This window comes from Phallusia mammillata, chromosome 3 (assembly GCF_965637545.1).
Source record: "Phallusia mammillata chromosome 3, kaPhaMamm4.hap1.1, whole genome shotgun sequence".
Taxonomy (NCBI): domain Eukaryota; kingdom Metazoa; phylum Chordata; class Ascidiacea; order Phlebobranchia; family Ascidiidae; genus Phallusia; species Phallusia mammillata.
In genome coordinates, this window is record NC_137254.1 from 12,699,633 (window position 1) to 12,724,731 (window position 25,099).

A 25,099-nucleotide genomic window follows, 5' to 3' on the forward strand; every position below is an offset into this window, starting at 1 on the left:
CTGCACATCACTTCCATACATTATAGTTGAACAAATGTGGAACCAAATACTGCCAGAAATGTTTGCTTGCTGTTCCTTGAATGTCTACGATCAGTCAATACTAATCCTTAGTGTCTTACATTAATGTCCAAACTAAAAGTGAAAACATACTAATATAATACAAATATATATATCGCAGTGGCAACAAACGCCAGTTTAATTAACTAAACATTGCATAAAAAGACCTACCGTGCGTTAAATATTATTTATTGCGTCCTAACAAGCAAAATTTAAACGCAATCCAATAGTTTCTTTCCTAAAAAAAAGCTTTCAAAAACTTCAGAGTTCAGACTACAGAGACTATCGCTAAAAACTGATTCAAAACCATCCGCCTCCAGTTTCGAGTCAAGCGTGACCGATGTCCAGGCCTGTAATAGAGGGCGCCATGGATCAAGGGATAAATTTCCCAAATGCACATGTGCAGATTTTACCCGACACTTCTTACCATGCAAGCACATGTTTGCTGTGTTTAACAAGTATGATGATGTTGATTGGTCCAGCTTACCTGAATGGTATCACAACTCTGTTCACATGGTGTTGGATCCAAATGTTGTGAACTGTATAAGTGCAACAAAATCAGATGAAGAAGCTATTGCAAGTAATTGCATCTCTGATGTTCCTGAAACTTATTTACTGTCTTCAGAGACTATTCAAAAGTCACCCACAAAAACTTGTGACGACACTCCAAGAAAGGAAACCATTCGGAAATTTAATGGTTTGTTAAGTGACATAAAAAACATGTCATATGATGTAACATCCCAAAAAGCCTTGGAGGAAGGCATCCAAGAGCTTGAATCCATAAGAGACAACCTGGCAAAAGCCTGTTGTCATGAAGGTGGATTAAGAATTTCCCAAGTTTCAAAACAAAAGTTTGGTGCAACAAAAAGGAAGGTGCCTTTGTCTAATAGTGGTGATGAGCTTCCCCGTAAACGACCAAAGACAAACCCATTTACCTCAAGAGTGGGAGCTTTTGCAAATACTATGCAGCCATTGCACCAAGTGACTACTTTGCCTTCCCCAGTATGCAAGGAAACTTCTGAAACTGTCAATCTGTCAATGGAGTCAGAATGTTTTACACCAAGTATGGACAGCCTTAACAGGTACAAAGTCAATGAACAGATTTTAGTAAATGGACCCCATTTGCTTTCAATTTTGGAGTTAAAGTCACTGGAACAGAAAAAGAAAAACTGTTGAAAAGATTTGACAAACACTTTGTAGTTGGGTGGCTGTTTGGCGAAGTAATTAACAGCTATTTGTGGCAGATAGTGTCGACTAACAACCATACATTGTATGTTTGTACTATGGTGGTGACTCAAGTTCTGGAAAAAATGGGTCCAATTAAAAACCTTTGGCGTGGTATGTCCCTAGTGGATAAAAAGCTTATTTTTATTCCATGGAACCCTTTACACTGCCACTGGATTCTTTTGGCAGTTGACATTCGAAACCAAAAACTGATTTACTTGGATCCTATAGCAATGCCTTGTATTGAAACAAGTAGACAGGTTCAGGCTGCTAAGAGATTGGTTAATTACCTGGTGTCTGAAAAATTCAATTCCCAGATTAAAGCAGTGCAAGCCCCAATCCGAACACCACAGAATGATTCTTCTAGTTGTGGTGTTCTTATCTGCATGTATGCTAAATGGCTTGCTGCAGGCACAAGCCTTATGCAGACTGCTTCAATATTTTCATGTCGACTAGAAATGTTTAACCTTGTATCTGGTAATTGCCTTCAAGGCAAACTAAACAGAGATCTGTGCAAAGTATGTGGGACTGCCAACCACTTACAAACCACTAGCCAGGTTAAAAGTGACTGGATTGTGTGTGCCAGATGTAAACAAGGTTTTCACAACATATGTCTGAAATCATTTTCGGAGTGTCCTATTTTTAGCAAAGGATTTATTTGCCCTTAGATGTATTTTATTTAATTATGGCTGTCTCAATGGCAATAATATGCAGATGTTAATTTTTTCCATTTTCCGAAAGCCAATTTGTTGATTTATACTGTTGATTTAACGCCTGAGTGTGGTTAACCAATATGCATTTTGCTTGAACGCCTGAGTGTGGTTGATCAATATGCATTTTAGCTAAAATGCCTGTGGTGAACCTATATGTCTTCTGCAGACTTGAACGCTCAATTGGTGTGGTTAACCAATAGCCTAGGATGGTTACTAAACCTACAGGCTCGAACGCTCAAGGTGTGGTTCTAAGAAACCCCAGTTTCATATGGCTACTGGCGAGGCGTCTGGGTTAACAAAAATGCCAACGACCACAAATGAGAGCCTCATGGGTGTGGTTGGAATTCTCACAATTGTTTATCATCTCTGCCCGATACTGTCAATGTACTAAAGTTTTGTACAAATTACATTGCATGAAAACCTTAAACAAGAACACCATAAACAATATCCAAACTTGTATTTCTTTTTCTGTGAAGTACAAAAGACAGTTAAATAATAATAAAAGAAAGGTGTTTGTAAGCATACTTACATTGTTCTACTCAAGCTGTCCTGTTAACTAAACAAACAGAGTGGAGTGATTAGGTGTACTGCCATGACAATCACAAGTAAAAAAGGCTAAATCACAAACTTACATTTCTGTCAGCTTGAAACTGTTCTGAATTCTAAACAAACAGAGCGGTGTGATTAGGTGTACTGCCATGACAATCACAAGTAAAAAAGGCTAAATCACAAACTTACATTTCTGTCAGCTTGAAACTGTTCTGAATTCTAAACAAACAGAGCAGTGTAATTAGGTGTACTGCCATGACAATCACAAGTAAACAAGGCTAAATCACAAACTTACATTTCTAGCATTGCGAGACTGTTCTGAATTCTAAACAAACATCGCAGCGATGACGTCATTGGTTTTTTATTTATTTATTTTTTTTTATTTTTTTTTGATTTTTTTTTGTCTTTTTTTTTTTTATTTTTTATTACATCCAGTGTTAAGCGATGTACGAAAAACAACACAATACAACACATTTACATTTGGTACCGTACCACTTCATAGGTACTGACTTTCAGTGGTACCGGTACTACATTATTCCCGCCTCCTCTAATGCCTGCATCAATATATCGTCACTTGCGTTTGTTGACACGCTTTCCACCTCGCAAAAGCATTGCGCATCCATTCCCCTATGTTCACATCTCCTCCCATCGTCGATCCATTCACTGGGCATTACTAAGCTTTCCAGTACCCTTCGATCTTCTTCTTGGGCTTTCTCCCGCTCGCAAGGGTCTTCGTACTTCTTCTTGTCCGCTTCATACTCTTTCCTTGTCTTTGGTGGCAATGCTGGATCATACGTATGCCTTGTAAAGTCGAATGTATCACCATATCTTGTCACCAGTTCATCGTCATCCCTTTTTTTCTTTTTTTCAGGTACTGCTTTTTCTTGTACCAACTTTCTTTTTGGAACCGGTGAACTGGTACTGGTTCCTTCATCCTCGCTTTCTTCGTCACTACTGGCAGCGTTAAATTCCTCTACCACACTATTTACATAATCAGCCATTTTTACAATGTCCTCATCTATGGGAGTTTCCTGCAATAATTTTTCCATAATTTCTTTCGCCAATTCAATCATTATCTCGTTTGTGCGAGATCCCTTTATTTCCTTTTGTGACCCTGTTTGGGGGTTTGCCGAATCTTCTGGCCACATTGCCTGGATAAATCTACGTTTCATCGGCTGGAGATCGCCAAGACTCGCCAACTTCACGATTGGGTTCTTTGTATTCGTGGTGATATAGGCGCATGTCGCCTTATTGTCCTGGCGATCTCCATGGGTCTTTGCACTCCAGTTGCTGTGGTACATGAACTTGACGGCGGATATTAGCGCGTCATTATTGAAAAAGCTACTCCCGGCATCGTCTATCTTTAACACCTTGTGTTTGTGGCGCAGCGCCATTTGCCCCACTCCCTGCGAGTCGTTCGTCAAGGTACTCGCATACTCCATGGGGAACAAGAACTGACCTAACAAGGTCTTGCCCTTGCCTGCGGCCCCATGGAGACAGAAGTGGGGTGCGAAACGGATCCCATCCTGCTCCTCGTTTCGCGCCTCTAGCGCTGCGCACACTAGAGCGATTTTGAGCTCGAAGGTGTTTAACTTTCCGTCGTTCCACTCTATGCTTTTGGCCTCGTTGATAATGTCGTTTATTATCTTGCACCCGTCTTTAACTGTCCATTCTTCGTATTTTTTCTTATTTACACACCGGAACGCCTTTTTCATCTTCCTGTTTGCCTTCCCGAAGCTGACGGTGTTGTAAGCTCTTTTGGCGAGCGTTTCCGGGAAGGCAAAGTCCTTTTCAAAAAGGCGTTCCTTAAAGGCATTGCAGGAGGGCTTTGTATCAAAGCTGTTCGCGACCTCCTCTGCGATCTTTTGCCAGCGCGACTGGTTTCCATATTTGTTTCTTTCGTTGGAGATCTTTTCTATGAGCTCTGGTGGTATGATTGCCGTCTTTTTGTACATGTACCTGATATAGGCGTTCATGTCTTTGACCGGCGCTATATACAGTACGTTTATTCCCAGGCTTGTCAAGATCCGGATTACGCTCTTTTTCGTTAATGGAGTCGGCCTGCCACTCCCAGTCTGATTGACTCCGATGTATAGACCATGTCGGTGGCCCTGGTTCGACTGGCCCCGCTCGGAGTTCCCCAGGTAAATCACGCCACTCGGTATTTGATGTATGCCATCCACCTCTGACTCTGTGGTAAAGGCCCACTTTCGCGCGCGGTAATTTGCGTCTTCTTCGGCTGGCAGACTCATCCTTGTAAACTTCGAACAACTCTTTTTCAAATAGTTTCAAGGTAGCGTTATTTTCTGCTACTGTCTTATTTATATCAGCCTTATAATAGTTTTTAGCAATGCTAGCAACTGTACAACATTCTATTCTTTAGGTATTACAAAAAGATACAAATAGGCCTTACTTTTTTTTAAAACTCATTTTTTGATAGCCATCTGTAAACAATATAGTGCATTATATAGTCAGAAAGATTACAGTTTTGCCATCTTGCAGCTTACCTGGCACTTTTTGGTATCACATTCTGCCTATAAACATATAACTTATGTGTAAATATACTTTCTCATGAATTTTGTTTTCAAAAAATCACTTACTTTTGCAGTTTGTTAAATTTTTTGAACGGAAGAAACCTGCAAATTAACTTCTGTATTAATCAACTAATTTATTTATGTAAATTAACTGTACAATCTTACCGTCTTTTTCTAGCATTGTTTCTTTTTACAAACTTCAAACACAATGACGTATTTACATACTGAACCTTTTTTAAACTATCTCTTACTTTTCTACCACCCTCCCCTTTCTTCCCCCCACCCCCCATGGATATGTTGCCAAACGAACAGTTGTTGAACGTAAATTCCATTATATCTACACCTAAATATATATGAACATAATATCTGTCAAATTTAATGTAATATATTAGCCAAACAAATTTAATGTAATATATTATCCAAACAACAACTCATATGAAGGTTTTTCATTTTTTCGCGCCAATACTCCTTAGCGCCACCTACCAGAAATTCCCAGGTCGGCCCAAAGGTGACGCTCAGTGTTAGTAGCTCTACCATAAACAAAGGTTGATGAGCGCTTTATGGTATTAGTAATTTAGGTCATGTAATTTGTACAAAACTTTAGTATATTTGATGATAGTTTTGGCAGGAATGGTAAACATTTTTTGCAATTTTTTCAAGTCAACAAATTAAATAAAACACATTTGTACCAATTTTGGCACAACTAGATATTGTACATTGTGTCAAGATATCTTGTATGAAAACCTTAGCTGAATCTGATAGCTGAGCAGGATCTGATAGCTGAGTAGGACTTGATAGCTCAGTAGTACCGTTAGCAGCTGTAGTAGAATTTGTAGGCTTGGATTCTGCATTGCAAATATACACTACTTATCCTTTGCTTTTGTTTGCAAAGATAAATTGCAATAGGTCAACTTCGAGCATTCATAACTACACGATTCAAATTTATATTAAAGTATACATTCTTCATGTATTCTGTTCGGGATTCAAGCATAAAAAGCTAGGTCTGTCCAGCAACTACCCTTTAAAAAGGTTCCACTACAAATCATGTGTATAATTACCCTTGGCCATCTTTTCCAATAATTTTCTTGCACTTAAAACCTTCTCATGTGGATGGCTCACATCATAAAACCTCTCAGTAACCAACATCGATTGGCCCTCTGCTCTAGCTGCTGCACTTTGAACTGCTATGCTTTCACCTTTCGTCCTCGTGGCTATCAGTTTTCTGATTTCGGTCACGGTTAGTGACTTGTCGAAAATGTGCGGTGCATCTAAAATATACAGGATCGCTTGGTACACCGCTTGGATCGCTTGGTGCACGTTTATGCGACTAGGTGCACCTTTACATCGCTTGGTGCGCCTTCATATCGATTGGTTCACCTTTATATAACTTGGTGCACCTTTATACAACTTGCTGCATGTTTATACCTTTGTATCGCTTGGTGCGCCTTCACATCGCTTGATGCACGTTTATACAACTAGGTGCACCTTTATATCGCTTGGTGCGCCTTCATATCGCTTGATGCACCTTCATATCGCTTGGTGCACCATTATATCGCTTGGTGCACCATTATATCACTTGGATCATTTGGTATATTTTAGATCAGGGGTGTCCAACCTTTTTGGCCAAAGGGCCACATGCGGTTTACGAATGATTGCGCGGGCCACTTGAGTGTTACTGCTAATTCGGAATCTTAGAAATAGCTATCTTATAACGCAGGGGTGGGCAAACTACGGCCCGCGGGCCGCATGCGGCCCGGCAAAGGAGTTCATGCGGCCCGCCAAGTGTTAGTAAATTTTAAAGAGAAAGTTACCGAGCAACGCTGAATAGTATTGTAAGCACAGGCGTAGAGTTTTTAAACAATAATAAAAAGTACCGAGGGTGCGACTTGCCGATACCTATACCATGTGCTGTATCTGTACCCGTACCAGCATAGGAACTAAACATAGATACTTTTTATGTGCCTTTGCCTGTTGTTTCTGCCACGTTATTATGCAAATCGTCACTTGACACAATTTCTTCGTTCGATAAAAGTAAAAGCAATTTACTTTTTCAAATACAGCCCACTTTGCACTGTTGACGCCAAAACTTTGGTCACTTCGGATCAAGTTTAGGTCGTTGCAGTACTTTGCAAACTGTTAAAAAAACGGCTTCAGAATCGTTAACGCAGACCCGCACAACACCTAAGGATGGATACTAAAAGCGGCTCGCCTTGTTTAATGTTGGCGCAAGGAATTTATTAACAAAAAAACGTGCTTAAAATGCTTGTTTATTTTGAAACAATTACAATTGTAGCGTTTTAACCAATTTTTGCCTAGTCAAGTGACAACAAACGTATTTGCACATAGCTGAAAATATTTTTGGGCTAGATCAGGCGTGCACAACATGCGGCCTTACGGCCACATACGGACGCGGAGACGAGTTTGTGTGGCCCGTTTTAAAATACATGCATTGGGCCGTGACGTAACTAAAACTATTTTGCCAAATATTTTGATTTTTAAACTGCTAAAACAGATTTCGCGAGACTGGAAAAAAGATTACCAGCTTAGTAACTATATGCGTCAGGCTTTTTATCCGCTTATTGTGTGCAAACAATGAGAAAAACAGGCCCCGCAATCGTCACAATACAGATTATGACGTCATAAACAGTTAGCTTCGTTTAGCTAAACTTGTGCACCAAGTTAAATGGTATATATATATATATGATATAAACCAAATTCTTTACACCAGTTATTTTAAAACAAAAACAAGCAAACAATGGCGGCCGTTGGTTAAATACTATGCGGCCCGATAACATTAAAAACTTTTGAATGCGGCCCGTGCATTGAAAAGTTTGCCCACCCCTGTTCTACCGCCTCCACCGCTACTACTGCAGGACCCATTCCTTCATAAAATAATGAAGGAACTGTAAATGTGCAAACTACACAAAGCAAAATACTTGTACAGTATTGCATGTACATTAACCCAATAAATGATTATTTCCAGTCATTCGGTGTCTAAGCAGTACAAACTCAAGTGCTCAACCAAAACTATTCAATGTGTCCTAATTTAAATTAGTACATGCCAAACATGTGTAGGTCTTTTTGTCAAATCCTGTGGTGTAGTGGTTTATCACATTCGCTTTTTGGCAAAGGACCCTGGTTCGATCCTAGGCGGGATTAATTAATATACAATTACTTGGTTTTGTGGTGTATTGATTGTTGTGCAAGTGGTAAGTTGATATCAAACTCATAAGATATCCTCCAGTTTTTTTCATTAAAATTTTACACACATTTTAATTAGAGGTTTACTTAATACATTTGCTCCTAGATTTCCATCCGAGTCGGACCGTCTAAAAGTCTGGATTAATTACATTCACGGGCAAAACTGGAATCCAAGCAAACACTCTCTGGTTTGATAATTTGCCAAAATATTTAAAGCAGGCGATAAAAAAGTTGTATTATTTGAAATAATGAATTAGAACATTAAACTTAATACACGAAAAAAAAAAGAAAGAACGGGGGCCACCTTTAAAAAAGCATATAGAGAATGAGGGCCAAATTGACAAACCAACTGCACAAACTAGCACACAAGTCAATAAGACACTTACTAAGAAAAGTAAGACACACCACAACCACTGTTTAGCTTTGGCAGGTGTACCTCTGGATATAATGAGTAGAAATGTTAAAACCAAGTCAGGTAAAGGGTCCAAGTATCCCAGACTCACTGAGGCCATTTGCATTAACATCGCAATTCTATTCAACCAAGGCTTATGAGTTTGTCCGTAAAACATTTCAGTTTGCCCTTCCTCTTTAAGCACAAATTAGAAAATGGTACTTACAAATTCCTGCAGAGCCAGGGTTTACAAAACCCTCATTTGATGCAATAAAAGAAAAAGTAAAAAATTATGCAGATTGTGGCAAACAAGTGGTATATTCCTCGATGTTGGATGGGATGGCTATTAAGAAGCATGTTAGATGGGATGGCGAGAAGTTTTGTGGCTTTGTTGATATAGGTAATGGGGTAGAAGATAATGATTCACAACCTTTGGCACGGGAATAACCTGTTTTAATGGCAGTATGCGTTAACAGTTCATGAATTGTGTGTCCAACGACTTGCTGACGCTGGAGCAAGAGTAGTGTGTCTTTGCCCTGTGATGGTCACTTTTCCATGCTTTCAGAGCTGGGTGCTTGTATTGATCCCAGTAATTTATTGGCTTACTTTCCACGCCCGTCACATAATGGGGAAAAGATACACATCATGCTTCATGTATGCCATATGCTGAAGCTTGTTCGTAATACTATTGCTGACTGGTATGTTTTTGTTGACCTGAAAGGACAAAAAACTAAATGGCAGTATATTGTTGATTTGCATAAGTTGAAAGACAGAGAAGGTATACCTCTGGGCAATAAACTAAAAATAAAACACATTAAATGGCGCCAACAGAAAATGAAGGTGGATATTGCAGCAGTCTTTAAGCTCCAGTGTTGCAGATGCAATTGAGTATTGTGCTACACAACGCCTTTCCAATCACGGACTTGTTGGTAATCTCCAGAGCTGTGAGTTTGGCAAAAGCAGCATACAGTTTCTCGGCCACTTGGTCGACCAACATGGCATTAAACTTCTTCCTGCAAAAGTTGATGCCAGCCGAAATTTTTCTCTGGTAAACCAAAGGAACTTACATGGACTCTTGAGGTAAAAGAAGCCTTCTGCCAAGCAAAAAATGCTCTTGCTCGTGCAACCCTGTTTCACCACCCACAGTGGCAAGCCAGCATAGCGCTTACAGTTGATGCTTCTCAAACAGCTGTTGGCGCAGTACAGCGCGTTTGATCGCGAACTTTTAGCACTTCAACTGGCCATTGGGCCAGGGGTTCTTAACCTGGGGTGCACGCACCCCAAAGGGGTGCGAGAACTGTTTCCTAGAGGGTGCGGGGATGCTGAATCAATCAAGGTTGATTAGGTCTATTCTATAAAATACAATTACAGAAGGGGGTGCGAAAATTGGTTGGTGATTTAAAAGGGGTGCAGCAAGGAAAAAAGGTTAAGAACCACTGCATTAGGCACTTTCGGTTATTTTCTTGAAGTACGCAAGTTTACAGCATTCACTGACCACAAGCCGCTCACTTTTGCTCTCAAGAAGGTTTCCGAGCCATGGTCTGCTCGACAGCAACGTCACCTCTCATCTATTTCCGAGTGCACAACCGATGTTTAGACATATCAGCAGCAAGTCGAATACTGTTGCAGATGCACTTTCTAGGTCCCTACAGAGTTCTAAATTCCCTACAGAGTTCTTTGACTGATTTTGATCACAAGGCTCTTGCTGACGCACAACAGACAGATGAAGTCTCACTATTCTGTGTGATGTTTCTCAGGGAAGACCACGTCCTATTGTTCCAGCCTCTTGGCAAGGAAAAAAAAATTGACGCCATTCACGGGTTATCGCATCCTTCCATCCGTACCACGAAGAAGCTCATATCTTCTAAGTTTGTTTGGCATGGGTTAAAAAAAATGTTGCGTTGTGCGCTAAACGATGAGTCGCCTGTCAACGTGCCAAGATTTAACAGCATGTTCGTTCCCCACTTCGCGAGTACAGCCCTAGACATTGTGGGTCCACTTCCACCTTGTCGTGGACATAGGTATTTATTTACCGTCGTCGACCGTTTTACCCGCTGGCCCAAAGCCATTCCCATGGAAGATGCTACAACCGCCACTTGCGCACGTGCTTTTACTTTTCATTGGCTTTCCGGTTTCGGCATTCCCTGCCATATATCCTCGACTATGACCCTCATTTTACGTCAGTGAAATTGGTCTGTAGTAATTCAACTTGTGAGCCTGTTTTATAAATGGGTATCACTTCTGCAATTTTAAGATCAGCAGGGTATTCCCCGTGTTGTATACACCAGTTGAAAGTCCCTGAGAGCATCGGTGAAATAATGCTTTTAACCATTTTGATGTATTTTATGGGAGTGTCGTGACTGGGCACTGATTTACGACTGTCAAGTGTGGATATATACATTTCCACCTCATCTGGGGTAGTGTCGTAGAAGAAGAAGGATGATGGCTTTATGATGGAGGAACTATCAGATGGTGGCATAACTGGCTGTGGAAGGGATGATGCCATATTTGCTCCTATGTTAGCAAAAAACTGATTAAAGTTGCTAGCAATTGAAACTGGGTCTTTAGTGCAATGTGCTATACCATCTAGTTTTAGTTCTGCAGGAGCTTTATGTGAAGTTTGTTTTCGTGACAACAAACTGTTAATAATTTTCCACATTCCACCAATATCATGTCTATGATCTGCTAGTTGTTTTTCAATGTATTTATGTTTAGCTTCTCTCAGAATGTGGTTTAGCTTGTTACGATACTGTTTATATTGGTTATGTTTACTTCTACTTGAAAACCCAATTGGCTGGACGAGTTGCTTTGGGTGTTGCTAGGGATACGAACCGCTCCCAAAGAAGATTTGAATGTTTCGTCTGCCGGCACTGCTTTAACCATGCCTGGTGAATTTATTGCCACTGAAGACACGTCTGTTATCCTATCCAAAAACTTTCTTTTCCTTGTGCAACAGTTCTTTAATCCTGTCAACCTGTTTGCGGTTGCGTAATGACAAAATAAATGTTGTTAGACTGGTCCTGTGGAGTCGTTCCTCTTTTGTTTTTGCAAGGTCGGCGCGATATATTTTAAAAAGTGACAGATCATTTAAAAAAAAACATAATTACAACCGGGAATACAGCAGTTGCTCATATTTGCTTGAAGGCCAAATTATGTGTAAATATAAAATTAATTCTAAAAACAACACTTTTCAGGTTTTATTAATAGAAAATTTTGCCAAAGACTCACTATATAATTCCATGAAGCTGTCACATAACAGAACAAACTTCAAATGTTTTGGCCTTGCGTAATCTTCACTTCAGTATTGTTGATCTAAAAATTTAGCAACATTGCTCCAAGAACATTGGTAACTACTAAAAAATCGCATTGCATGTCTCTTTGCAAATTTTTGCACATCTGAAGATTTAGTGGCAAATTTCGTGCATTCAATCGGCCCTTGTTTCTCAACCTTCCGAGAGTATTTTTGGTAAACATACGCACTGGACAGAAATAACTTCCAGGAACAAGAGCGTTACGCTAATTCGTTGTTAAAAGGCGTATCGTATTGGTTGTTGGTGCAAATCGAATGTTGTCTTTTTCTTCAAAATTCATGTACTATTTTGGGCGATTGTAGTCATGCAATAGAGGGTACTGAGTTGTGTTGCGTGGAGGGTACCGGTAATAACCCTGCATGTTCGGTTACGCTCTATGTCGATGGTACTTGTGTGGCAAGATCAAGCCCACATTGGTGCACAGTATTCAGCAGTTGAATAACATTAAGCCACAGCTGCTTGTTTCAAGGTGTGTTGGTCCGCTCCCCATGTGGAGTTAGCAAGCTTCCGTAGTAGGTTATAACGGGCAGCTATCTTCTTTTTCAATTTCTCCAGCTGCATTTTGTAAGAAAGTGTCCTGTCCAAAGTTACTCTGAGATAGACTGGGTGGGCACTGTATTGTAGATTGGTGCTGCCCCATCGGATAAAGAGTTTGTGGTTGGCTTTGTGATTATCGAGATAAAAACAAGAGACTTGCGTCTTGGATGAAATGGCTTTAGATACCGTAGCCAAGCATAGATTGTCAGCGTATATGAATCGACGCATGTTGGGGAATTCAGGCTGGTCATTTGCGTATATGTTGAAAAGGATGGGTGCAAGAACTGATCCTTGTGGCAGGCCATTTTGTTGATTCCTCCAACGGCTTTTTCTGCCATCCATTTCGTTTTCTTGTATTGTGCTATTATGAAGTTAAATATTTGTTGGCAAGGGGCATATTGTAACGTATTAATTTGTGCTGATTTATAATTTCCCATAGTAAAATGCTTGGCCGTTGTTTACTATAGCAAAAGATTTGTAGGGCTTGATGTTTGTTCACTAACGTCTTTTGTATTGACTGCAGCAACGGTCTTTTGTTCCCTTGGTAACTACTTATTGTGTACCCATTTGTTCCCTGGTTCTACTCGTACTCATGGTAACCACTCATTGTGTAGAAGTGCTTGCTTTATTCAGATCGCATTGGTTTCGTAAGCGCAGTTGTTGGACAGTTACTGGACAATAGCTTCTGACCGTTGGTACCCACGTTTTGAGCGTTGCTAGGTTATACCTGAAATTACTGACGCAATGTTTAGATCTATATACACGCAGTAAGTTAGGGCCGAGCTTTATTCTACTTTTACTTCACTTCAACAACAGAGATTGTCGAAGCGTCTGAACGATGTATTCTCTATACACCAGTACCTTGACAGTAATGTTTATGATTGAAGTATGCTGGTTATAGATAGTTATAAGTATTCCCTGCCACAATTTGTAAAGCAACTTTTTGGTAAGGATTTCACTCGTTATGTATATTTTAAACATATTATGAACAAAGAAAACCTAACTATTAAATGCTGAAAAGGAAAAGCTGAGGACAAGAGGAAAGAAAAACACGTGACAACCATGAAAGTAGACTCTTTCATGTAAAACGTATTGCACCAACATTTCTCTCAAGGGCCTGCTTTGCATGTCTTAATTTTTAAGGTGGCAGTTTTGTCTTGCTTCATGCAATGTATAACTGGTGTCGTTTTGCAAGCGAAGGAGATGCCCAATTGGTAAGCTCTCATGGGATGTCGTGTCAGTCATATTAGGATACAGTGACGTTTTGACGTAGATTTGCCACCTTGCATTTTTGCGCCTATGCTGTTTACCTCATGTTAATATTAGAAGTTTGACTATGGCTGTTAACTTTTGCTCATAAATATATCACTTTATGATGGTGTTTTCTTTATTTACTTGGATGATGGTGCTTGCCATATTTACTTGAAAATATGGGTAAACATACCAACACTTATTTTGCAGAGAACAACTTGCTTTTATTGTTTACTCAACTGTGAGTCGAAGAAACAAATCGCCTTCACTTTTGTTTTCCTCGTCGAACGGACACAGAATGATCCATAGTACTGTGGTTACGAACTGAAGTGATTTTTAATGTTTTAATTTGCTAATATATTACCACGACAGGATTAAGGTTATTGTTTTTTTAACTCATAAGCGAGCTTCCTGCATTCAACCGTGACTACGTTTTTGCTGTGGACAATTAATATGTGCATTGTGTTTAGTGTTATAAATAGAGCACATATTTTTTTTTTTTAAAGTCAAATTTTTAGAATACGTCAAAAATTTTCAATATTGTTTACAAAGTCACATTTTTTTACAAAGTTAAAATTGTTTACAAACTGCATTGTCGTGGTGTTGTAGAGGTTCCACTGCCAGCAAACTATTTGTTTTACACCTTGTAGCCTACTTCATACTGTTGTAGTATACTTTATACTGTTGGCCCATCGCCCCAATTATTGCGAATCATAAACCATCAAGCGAGTGAAACAATTAGGTTGATATGACGTGATGCTCAACACATCTCAAAACGTGCAAAATTTTGGTAGGTCCCAAGTCATTTTACGGCAGCTGCAGGTTAGGTGCAGCCCTTGCTTCGGTTTTGCTGTAGATACTTCATGTATCTTTCGTTTATACCAGGGTTGTGCAACCTGCGGACCGCGGGCCAAATGCGGCCCGTTGATAAAGTTCGTGCGGCCCGCGGAGACGCTGGAATTTTCTAATTTACTGGCAAGGTGGTATTTCTATGCGACCTGGCAATAATGTGACTATAAATAAATGCGACTTTTACTTGTTAACTCAATATAAGCATATTTGGTATGAAAAAAATTAAAATCAGCTTGGGGTGCGGCCCGCGATCTGATCATGGTAATTGTATTTGGCCCCACGGTGAAAAAGGTTGCACACCCCTGGTTTATACAATTGTATTGAATAATTTTCGTTGTGTCTTAGCTGCAGTTTTTTGGCAGTGATTTTTAATTAGCTCATTCCCTTTTCAGAATAGGTTAGTTCTATGTTCAGATTTTTGCCATTCTGTTAGACTTTTGCACATTCTTTCGTTCTAGTTAAGATTAGCCCAGCCATATTTTAACTGTTTGAACGATAATGCGTAATTTAACTACTTGAATTCTTCATAGGTAAAAATTGTGTCAAAAAAAAGTTTTTTTAAGGTCAAAATTTTTCGTTTTTTAGGTCAAAAAATAATTGCCCTAGTTATAAAACATAATATCTGAGATTGGCTTTATGAATAAACGACATAAACGCACCGAAACTAATAATCTTGGCTGAATACATTTACTTGTATGCTATAGCAGGGTGGTCATGCATCATTCTTATGAAAATTTACTTAGTTTTTTTTTCAGAGTATCAAAAAAACAAAATATAAAGTATTTTTATGTGAAGACTTTGAAACTTATTTGCTTAGCTTTTGTGGAAAACCACAAATTTGCCCGTTTTTTTTATATTTTTGTTTTTAGTTTGGTGAATGCTAATGGCAATGTCAGTTTTTGGTCAAGGCTTTAAAACTTTTAGAATTAATTAATTTTTTGAATATTTTATGTCGCAAAAAATGATCTAACCTTTACCGGGGAATTTAATTAGGTAAACATTAGGTGACTGAACTTTATTATTTTACGCAACAGCATCATTTCCATTCCACTATTTTGTCCTGTAATCGAAGTTATACTTATTCACATGCTGTAACAATTACGATTGGCCCAAAGCCGTCGGTCGTTTTTCCAATAATCTTGACCTCTAAGTTGTAAGCGGGTTCGAATTCGGGTTCCAACCCAACTTTTTATAAACAAAACTGGAATAAGGCCCGAAAAATTGGTTTCCAGTGAAATTTCGACACAAATGTGGCAAAATGTAAATTCACATCCGAATCAAGTCTGTTTTTGTTTAAATTTTAGCCTAAACCCAAATCCCGTCATGACTTATAACTCTGCTTGTCCTTGAAACGCAAGAATAATGACGAAGCAATAGTGCTTCCCCATCAAAATCAGTCAACAAAGTTGTTTAACGATATATATTTCACCCCAAAAGTGCATCTTGTCGTTCCGTGAAACAACGGGTGTAAAAGTAAAACAAACCTTGACTGATATTGATTAGAAGGCACTGTTGCTTCGTCAATTATTCTTACATATAATTTTATGTATAATCAGTGATCGTCGGCAAAAAGATGCCTACTGCTTGCGGGATAGATCCTGCACCAAACACTAAATGTCAGTTCTTGAAACGCAGTTTTATTCATGCATACGCTATGACCGTTTCGCTTCTCGACACCCGCGTGTTTGTGCAAACGGGAAGTAAGAAATGTGTGATTGACATTGGAAACGCCAGAAACGCAATTTACAATAAATTCTCCATTGTCAGATATTGTATTATAATTTGTATTGTTCTGGTGGAAGTTCGATGGATTGTAATGCATTTATAACCGCGTATGTAGGATATGGAAATGTGTGATTGACATAACCGTTTGCAAAACGACAAAAACACAATTTTTTGATAAAATTCAACTAATGCAAATTTATTATTCCACGTACTTACATCAATCAAAACACAATTTCGGCAAATTCCACATTTTTATAGCTGTTACAGGAAATATGTGGTTGACGTTGGTGTTTCTGATATAAGAGAGACCAGCCGCGATTCTCGCTTATAATGGAATTGCTTAGGTCTTGTGTTAAGTCATACAGCTGTGTTTTGCCAACCAAAATCTAAGTTACATTGATTTGACAGGCAAATAATAGTAAAAACGTGCTAGGTACAGGTACAAGAGTGTCGTAAATGATTATTAAAAGTCCGGTACAGTCGGTTCGCTCGGTGCCGATTAATAACGCGTTGTTAAAATAGATTGAAGTTGTGTTTATCGTCGGTTTATGGAAAACGGTTGATTACGTCATCGCTTTTAAGCTGTTGTGACGTAATTTTGAAGTAACGATACCGAAACGAATGTCAGCACTTTATAGGTTACAGAAAGTTTTGTTATTAGCATTCTCGCTTAAAAAACTTTTTTAGACATAATTTTTTTGTCAATAAACGAAAGATATTGAAGAGCAAAATATTTACTCCATTAAAAACATCACAATAACCTTGCTTTAACTGCTGTACCTGAATAATGTGTGTCTTGGCCATAATAATCTAAGATTTTGTATTAATAGTTGCAACCAAGAAATAGTAGACATGCTGTGGTTATTGTTTCTATTGTTTTTCTTTGGATGCGCGGAAGGTAAATGTCCGGGCGAGGATTTTAGTCTCGCTCCTCGATCTTATACAAGTAAGGTTACCCAATTTTAAATTAAAGTTGGCCGAATTTTAATCGTCCCGGCCTTACCTTGGTCGTTTTTTTGAAATTGTTACCTGGTAACCCTGCGGACTTCCCCACTTTCCGCTTAAACTTACTTTTCTGCAAAAATCAGTTTTGCAAATTTTTCACAGAACCTAAAAATCTGTCGGTGTGCGAGAAACCGTACCGCGGTCCCAACTGCACCTGCCCTTCTTCAATGTTCGAATGTGCTTGTCACAAGTTTGGTCGGTGTGGGGACAAACCAGGATGTACTGAGATGTCAAAGGTAAATGACAGGAGGAAAAATAACGACTGTGGTGATTGGAGCGACGAGTTAAGTGAGGTCTGTCCTGAAGACTGGTTTCAGTGTGATTGCTTCAACACAACCTGTAAAGGTGCTTTTGGTTGTGTGTGGATGGAGTGGCGATGTAATACATGGATAGATTGTTTAGATGGCAGTGATGAAGGTAATTGCACTTGTCCAGCTCATACGTTTGAATGTGATTGTCACAAAACAAAGAACTGCACAACTGGATATGGTTGCATCTACAACAACCAGCAATCTAATGGATATAATAACTGTGGAGATTGGAGTGATGAAGTTAATTACACTTGTCCAGCTGATACAATTGAATGTGATTGTTACAAAACAAAGAGTTGCCCAACTGGATTTAGTTGCTTCTTCAAAAACAACCAATGTAATGGATATAATAACTGTGGAGATTGGAGTGATGGAGTTAATTGCACTTGTCCAGCTGATAGAGAGTTTGAATGCGATTGCTATAAAACAAAGAACTGCACAACTAGCAATGGTGTTTGCATCTTCAAAAACCTGCAATGTAATGGATGGAATAACTGTGGAGATTGGAGTGACGAAGCTAATTGCACTTGCCCAGATTATAAGTTTGAGTGCCCTTGTTACAAAACAAAGAACTGCACAACTATATATGGTGGTTGCATCCACAAAAACTGGCAATGCAATGGATACGATGAATGTGGAGATCGGAGTGATGAAGTTAATTGCACTTGTCCAGCTCATAAGTTTCAATGTGCATGTGTTGACACAAAACAATGCGACATCAATATAGGGGGAAGTTGTATTGACCGATCTCTGTTATGTGATGGAAATCGTGACTGTTTTGATGGTAGTGATGAGACACATTGCTCATGTAACTGCTCTGGAGTTTATGCCAGATGTCGGTGTGACCCTGGTAACAAAAAGTGCCCATCTCTTGGCAGATGCATACCTTTTGACTGGATTGGTGATGGATTTAGGGATTGCTATGATGGAAGTGACGAACTTTGTTCAGTTTCCAACTTCACATGTCAGTCTTGCACAATGTTTGCCACAACTTGTAAGAATGAACAACTTGCCAGCTATCTTGTACATTCCACAGTTCCAGCAGAGTGTAGTATAGTAATCCAACCATCATGTGCTGATGACATCAACAGATGTGAAAGCAAGAATATAATTTGCGTCTCCACGATCTGCCAAAAAATAGAAGATTTTTGTCAGAATTATGTCATTTGTGAAAACAAAAAAATCATAGCTGGAAGTGGTTTTTGTGACTCTGTTAATAGTTGTAGTGACAATAGCGATGAAAATAGGCCAGGATTTGGGTTTAAATGCTCTGGATCATCGAGACAGGGGCGGATCTAGAAAAAAATTAAGGGGGGTGTCCAACAATTATTTGGAAAATTCCCTAATGCGGTACTGACGAGTTGGGTATTCCCCTTTCCAAAAACGTCACAACCTTGACGTCACTCACGCACCAAACAAGCTGCGGTCGCAAGGCTTTTGTAACTACGGAGTGCCTATAATGCGTAACAGAGACTTGGTGTTGGGGAAAAGCTGTTTTATTATCATGGACGCACCATTTGCTGTTTAATCGTCTCCACGGTTTGAGACCTGAGTACTACTACCCCGGTGCACCTTTGAAATCGCTCTGTTCTGATGTGTGCTAAAAAAAATCAACGCGTTTATACCACAATACGCCTCACGCCAAAGCTAAATACTTAATTTAACGTCAAACGGAAAGTGGTTGTTTCGTTGCAAATCGTCTACTAGTTCAAAACGATGCGTTAAGTGGCAGACAGTGTGCTTTGTCCAGAATTGCAAGCAGGTCCGAACCAGAAAGTACAAGACCTCAACCTAACTCGCAACTTTGGCACGCAAAGGCGAGCGGAATCTTTTATTACCAGTTATCTAATAAACAAAAAAACTATAGATTTTAGCGAAATCATTAAAATTTCCAATTATCGCTCTTGGCTCTGCTATCTAGCTTACTCAACAAAACTGCATAAACGTGACTGCCAGGTAATCAAAATACATTAGTTACTTAAAAAAAACTTTAAAAGGACTGAACGCCTTTTTGAATCGAAGGGTAACCTTATAGGTTGCGCAACGTTGCGAATGCAATAAAACCGGTTACTACGCAAGGCATAAAAAATGCCAAGCATTGGCAAGTTACCAATTACATGTACCTTAACAACATGGTTCGATTTTTATTCATCGAATATTTGTGACAAACAATTACGTGTTTGGTAGGTCATAAACAATTTAGCATTGGACATTTTAGTCGGATTTAACATCGTTTAAATGCGAAAACAGTTTAATACATTACATTTAGTGCAGTCAGCACTTTTGACTTCAGCGTCCTTGGCGGATAATCACTTTTGTATTGTCAGCGCAATAAACTATTCATTTTAACCCTTGTTACAATATACTATTAGATGAGCCAATACAATACGATGAAGGCGCACGGCTTTGAGATAAGGACTCCTTGTACTCACGCAGCGGTCAACGGAACGTTTAGCGTATTTAATTTACGCACTTTTTTTCAAAATGGGAGCCCGGCAAATTTCCGAGGGGGGTGTCAAAACACCAAACACCCCCGTCTAGATCCGCCCATGCATCGAGACAAGGTGTTTGTGTTTTACCCCAAACCAATATTTATGATTCAGTTGCTCAATGTTCTGATAATTCTGACATTTGTTTTGTCAACAAAGAGTTCAAATGTTTTCAGTGCTTAGACAAAAAGTTTATCATATCACCCAAGCAAGTTTGTGACGGTATAGTGGATTGCTTTGATATGTCTGATGAGTGTTTGTGTTTAAATCAAAGTTTATGTAACGATGTAAGAGGTGCTTGTCCATCAAATCAGATGCATTGCCAAAATGAAACTGTTTGTTCGGTTCAAAATGGAAGGTTGTGCAACTCAAGCGTGCAGTGTATTAATGAAATAAACATAAAATACTGTTCATTTGCAAACAATTTGGAACAATCTCAGTGTTTACCAAAAAAATTTAAAGACCTTGAACTTGACGAAATATTTAAATGTGCGAGAAATGATAATCAATGGTTGTGGAATGCGTTTCAGTATCAGCTACGCAGGGGAATTGATGCCAGAGTTTTGTTAAACTCAATATGCGATGGAAAAGTTTGGGACAACTTGGGCTTATATGGTGAAGTAAATTGTACAAATATGTTTTATTGTTTCTCAAAAGGGGAGATCAACATTAAAAGCAGTCAGGTGTGCGATGGAAATGTCGATTGTGATGACGGCTCAGATGAATTTCCCGAACTTTGCAACAAAACCCAGTTTTACTGTAAAGGCAAGGATAGGGTTTCCATTGACAGAAAAACTGTTTGTGACGGAATTATCGATTGTGACAATGAAACTGATGAAAGCAAATGCCGCTGTGAAAAAAATAGATTTTATTGCACAAATAAACAACCTTTATCAGTTGAACGGAAACTGGTGCAGAATGGAATTCGCGATTGTTCGGACGGAAGCGATGAATGTGCAAACTTGGCTGGGGACGCGTTTGCAGATTTCAACGAAATGATTGCGAATCCAATATACCGAGCAATTTTCTGGATAACAGCTGTATTGGCCTTGGGAGGAAATTTGTTTGTGTTCATTGCTTCTGCCCACAGCTTATGGAATGTAGACAAAAACCAAAACATTTTCGTGAACACCACTGTTTTCATTCTCAACCTCTGTTGCTCAGATTTCCTCATGGGAATTTATCTGCTTGTAGTTATAGTGCGAGGAACTCATTTTTCTGGCACATACTGTTTATTTGATAAGGAGTGGAGGTCAAGTATTTTGTGTTCAGGACTTGGAGCACTTGCAATTATTTCTTCAGAGGCATCAGCATTTACAATGGCAGCCATGACAACCTTTCGTCTAATATCAGCTTTTAAACCATTTACAATTCGAAGTGTAGGTGTTTGTAGAGTTTTATTTGCTGAAATGGTTTGCTGGATTTTAGCTGTTGTTTTGGCAACTGTTCCTTTGCTAAAATTCACTTCAGGATATTTTACAACTGATGTTTGGTTTCCAAACAACATATTTAGAAATGATGTTGTTTCCAGGAAAAACATGTCACTTCTTGCACAAAGAATTACTGGTGTTAAACCAGAATGTTGGAACGATGTGAAACAAATTATCAAGACAACATTTCCTCGCAACTCAATAAAAGGTGAGTTTGGATATTATGGAGAAACAAGTGTCTGTATGCCACGTTTGTTTGCCACAACCAGTGAATTTGCTTGGGAATATTCAACTTTTCTCATCACAATCAACTTACTTATGTTCATCTACATGGTGGTTGCATATGTTCTCATCTACAAACAGGGCAACCGCATGAAAGGGTCCAGAAGCAATGAAAAAATGAGCTCCAAGATGCAGAAGAGAATCTCGAGATTGATTTTGACAGACTTCTGTTGCTGGATTCCAATTTGTGTCATGGCATATTTGAGTATTGGAGGAATCAAGATGCCACCAGATGCTTGTGTGTTGAGTGCTTGTCTGTTGCTTCCAATCAACAGCGCTCTTAATCCCTTGCTTTACTCTAAAGCAATAGAAGATCAACTTACCAGGGCCAAGAAATGGCTGCGTGAGAAATTGTCCGTTCTACGTGCATCTACAAATCCCTCATCTGATTTAGCTGTGAGATACAATGCTCGCGCAGATGAAGAAGGCGACCGAGTGATTGAGACCAGAGAATGAAATAACCATAAACTTAAACAATAGTAAATATCCCACAAATATTTGTTGCAGTTTTCGCATTGGTAAATCGTGATATACTCGATCTAGTTTTTGTCATGTACATATGCTGAGCTAAGTTAGGAAAGTTACAAACATTTCAGGGGTTAAGCATGATTTTCAAATACAGAAAGAATGATTGTTACATTTAAAACAGCATAGAAAAACATTTTGCCTTTTTTAGCACAAGTAACAACTTTGTAATTAGGAAGTTTTACAACAAAACGCACACAAATATCTAGGTTTGGTAACGGTGAAAAGAGTCTGTATAAATAGTCAGGAAGTTTCTAAGAGCCACATTTTCCCACGAGTACAATGGGACACAAGCATCGGTGAAGGATGGCGAGCAAAGCTACATAAAAGCACTTAAGAAATCACAAATTGAAATCAGCTACGCAACTTTTTGGTTCAACTGCGATCAAGTACCGAAAATCTAGGCTGTTGCAGGGTTCACTGAGCAGTTGCCTGGGATTTGAACCACTAACCTCACTATAAATAGAGATAGCACTAAACCAGGCGCATGCAACTGTTTATCATAATGGGCAACAGTTTACATTTTTGCAGTGGTTTCCAATCTGCAGTTCGCCCCTCTCAAGGGTCCATGGGTTGTTTTCAAGGGTCCACGAGGGCAAAATTTTAAACCAGAGAGATGTACCTTGTAATACAATGTCAAAAATGCCAAGTAACAACTCCTACGTTTTAACAGTGAAAAGTATAAAACAATGGACTACTACAATGTAAGCGGGGGCTACACAAATAGCTGTTGAGTTGAGCCGCGCTCTGGCCCGCGGGTCGTATGTTTCACAACCCTGCACTTAACTAACCGAACATACAGAAAAACATCAGTTGCAAAATACTAAGTTGTGACCCCTCTTAAGATGAAATCGCAAATGTGGAAAATAGCATTCAATGGTCAAAGTGCTTGTGTAAAAGCTCCTGTTGTTATAATTTAGTCTTTTTACTGTTGGAAAATAAGATTCAACAACTAATAACAGGTGTAAGTTTTAAATGTACCTGTGTTTAATTCAAACAAAGCGCTGTAGATTTTTCCACCACGTGATCTTTATACATGTTGTAATGAAATTTTTCAGTCCTGTTAATGCAGTGGTTCTGAAACTGTGGTACGCCGGCCTTTTCAGGTGGTCGGCGAGTGATTCATGTGATTTACCTAATATGCCTTATACCTAATTTAAGTCTTTCAAAAATTGCAACTCAACTGACAAAACTGACCATCCCTGGTTTGGATGAAACTCGTGTTATCGACATTCTTTTGAAATTGCAAAATATGCTAACCAAGAAAATAGGCTTGTTTATAGGTCTATCTATTCAAACAGGGTTTAGGTGGTATGCAGCGATCGAAAAAGTTATCAGGTGGTACACGATCCGTATAAGTTTAAGAACCACTGTGTTAATGGTTATGTAGTAAAAATATTCCGTTCATTCCAATGCTGATTTCTGCAAACCAGAAAATTTATTTCATTAGATAGCTGTGAAACAATACATATTCAGTAAAAAGCGACCAGTCCTTAAACAAAACAGATTTTGAAATTCATGTAATAAGTTCAATTAATGCTTGCTTCACTGCAAAAGTCAAGATTTGTTTATAGAAATTCAATCCATTAAACCAGTGGTCGGCAACCGCCGGTACCGGTCCGCGAGAAGTTTGTTACCGGGCCGTATACGTTTTCATGCCTAAGGTTTTGAAACATTTTGCCAGTGCTTCCCGGGGATTATAAACTAATTTATGCGTTTTTATTTCCCAAAAAATTGTAGTTTTTTGAAGACCGGTCCGCGATAAAATTTCAGTTTTAAAAACGGTCCGCAGTACAAAAAAGGTTGCCGACCCCTTCATTAAACAACATGGGGACTAAATGCAATTAGTTTTTGGGTTAACTCCACAACAAAACAAGTGGTATCAAAACAGTTCTGAGGCTTCCTCCTTGTTGACTGTGTAGCAATGTGTATTTTATATTTTTGTTTTTTTTGGCAACATTTTGGACACGTTAAGGCAATTATGTCTTCGTTTAAAGTCTAGTGGCCATGTTGCGTTTTCTTATACCACACGCCTTAGCACTTACGCAGTCGTAAAACCGTTTCTTGTAGCCGCCTTCGTTGTACAAAAATTATATCTTTTGTTTCGGAGCGGAGCTACTTTCGCCCTGAGCCACAATAACGCGTTGTTGTTTGAATATATATTTGCGTTTGCTAATCCAAGAACCACGAACTTTGAAGTCAAATTGCGCACTTCCCTTCTTCAACTTTAACCTTGCATAACACCGCAGCATTTGCACAAATAACCATTTTTTTTGCAACAGTGGTGAGCCCGACGTGATTGAAAACGAGATTACCCTTCTGAATCTGATTTTCGATTTTCGTTGTAAGAAAAGTGAATAACAACAAAGAAACACCAAAAACAAAAAGGAGTTTAGCGTACTGGGGCAGCGCAAAAAAAGTGGCACCAACGGTCAACCGTGACGCAAATCATGATTGGATGATACCGGAAATCCTTGAACTGGTGAACCAACGCCGGAAGCTCAAACGGAAGTCACCGAAGTACAGATGGCTGGATCGAACAATCCGCAACAAGTCTCAAAAAGAAAGAGAAAAATTTTACAGTCAGCAATGTAGAGAAATTGAGCTCCTCGAACGCAATAACTTACAGAGGATGTATGAAAAAGTACAGCAAGTAATATGGCGGCAGAAAAGGGTTAGACTCCTTACTCTTGTTTAAACGAGAATCTCCAT

At 39.1% G+C, this 25,099-nt stretch overlaps 2 long non-coding RNA genes across 2 annotated transcripts in view; one reads left to right on the top strand and one right to left on the bottom strand.

Moving 5' to 3' along the window:
* The window catches only part of LOC145217803 (uncharacterized), a 186,833-nt gene that overhangs the window by 3,392 nt on the left and 158,342 nt on the right, over positions 1-25,099 (bottom strand). The window lies entirely within an intron of this gene.
* On the top strand, positions 13,474-14,358 carry LOC145218772 (uncharacterized). Its single transcript, XR_013857732.1, has 2 exons — positions 13,474-13,731; positions 13,979-14,358. It is a non-coding gene; the product is annotated as an uncharacterized LOC145218772 (long non-coding RNA).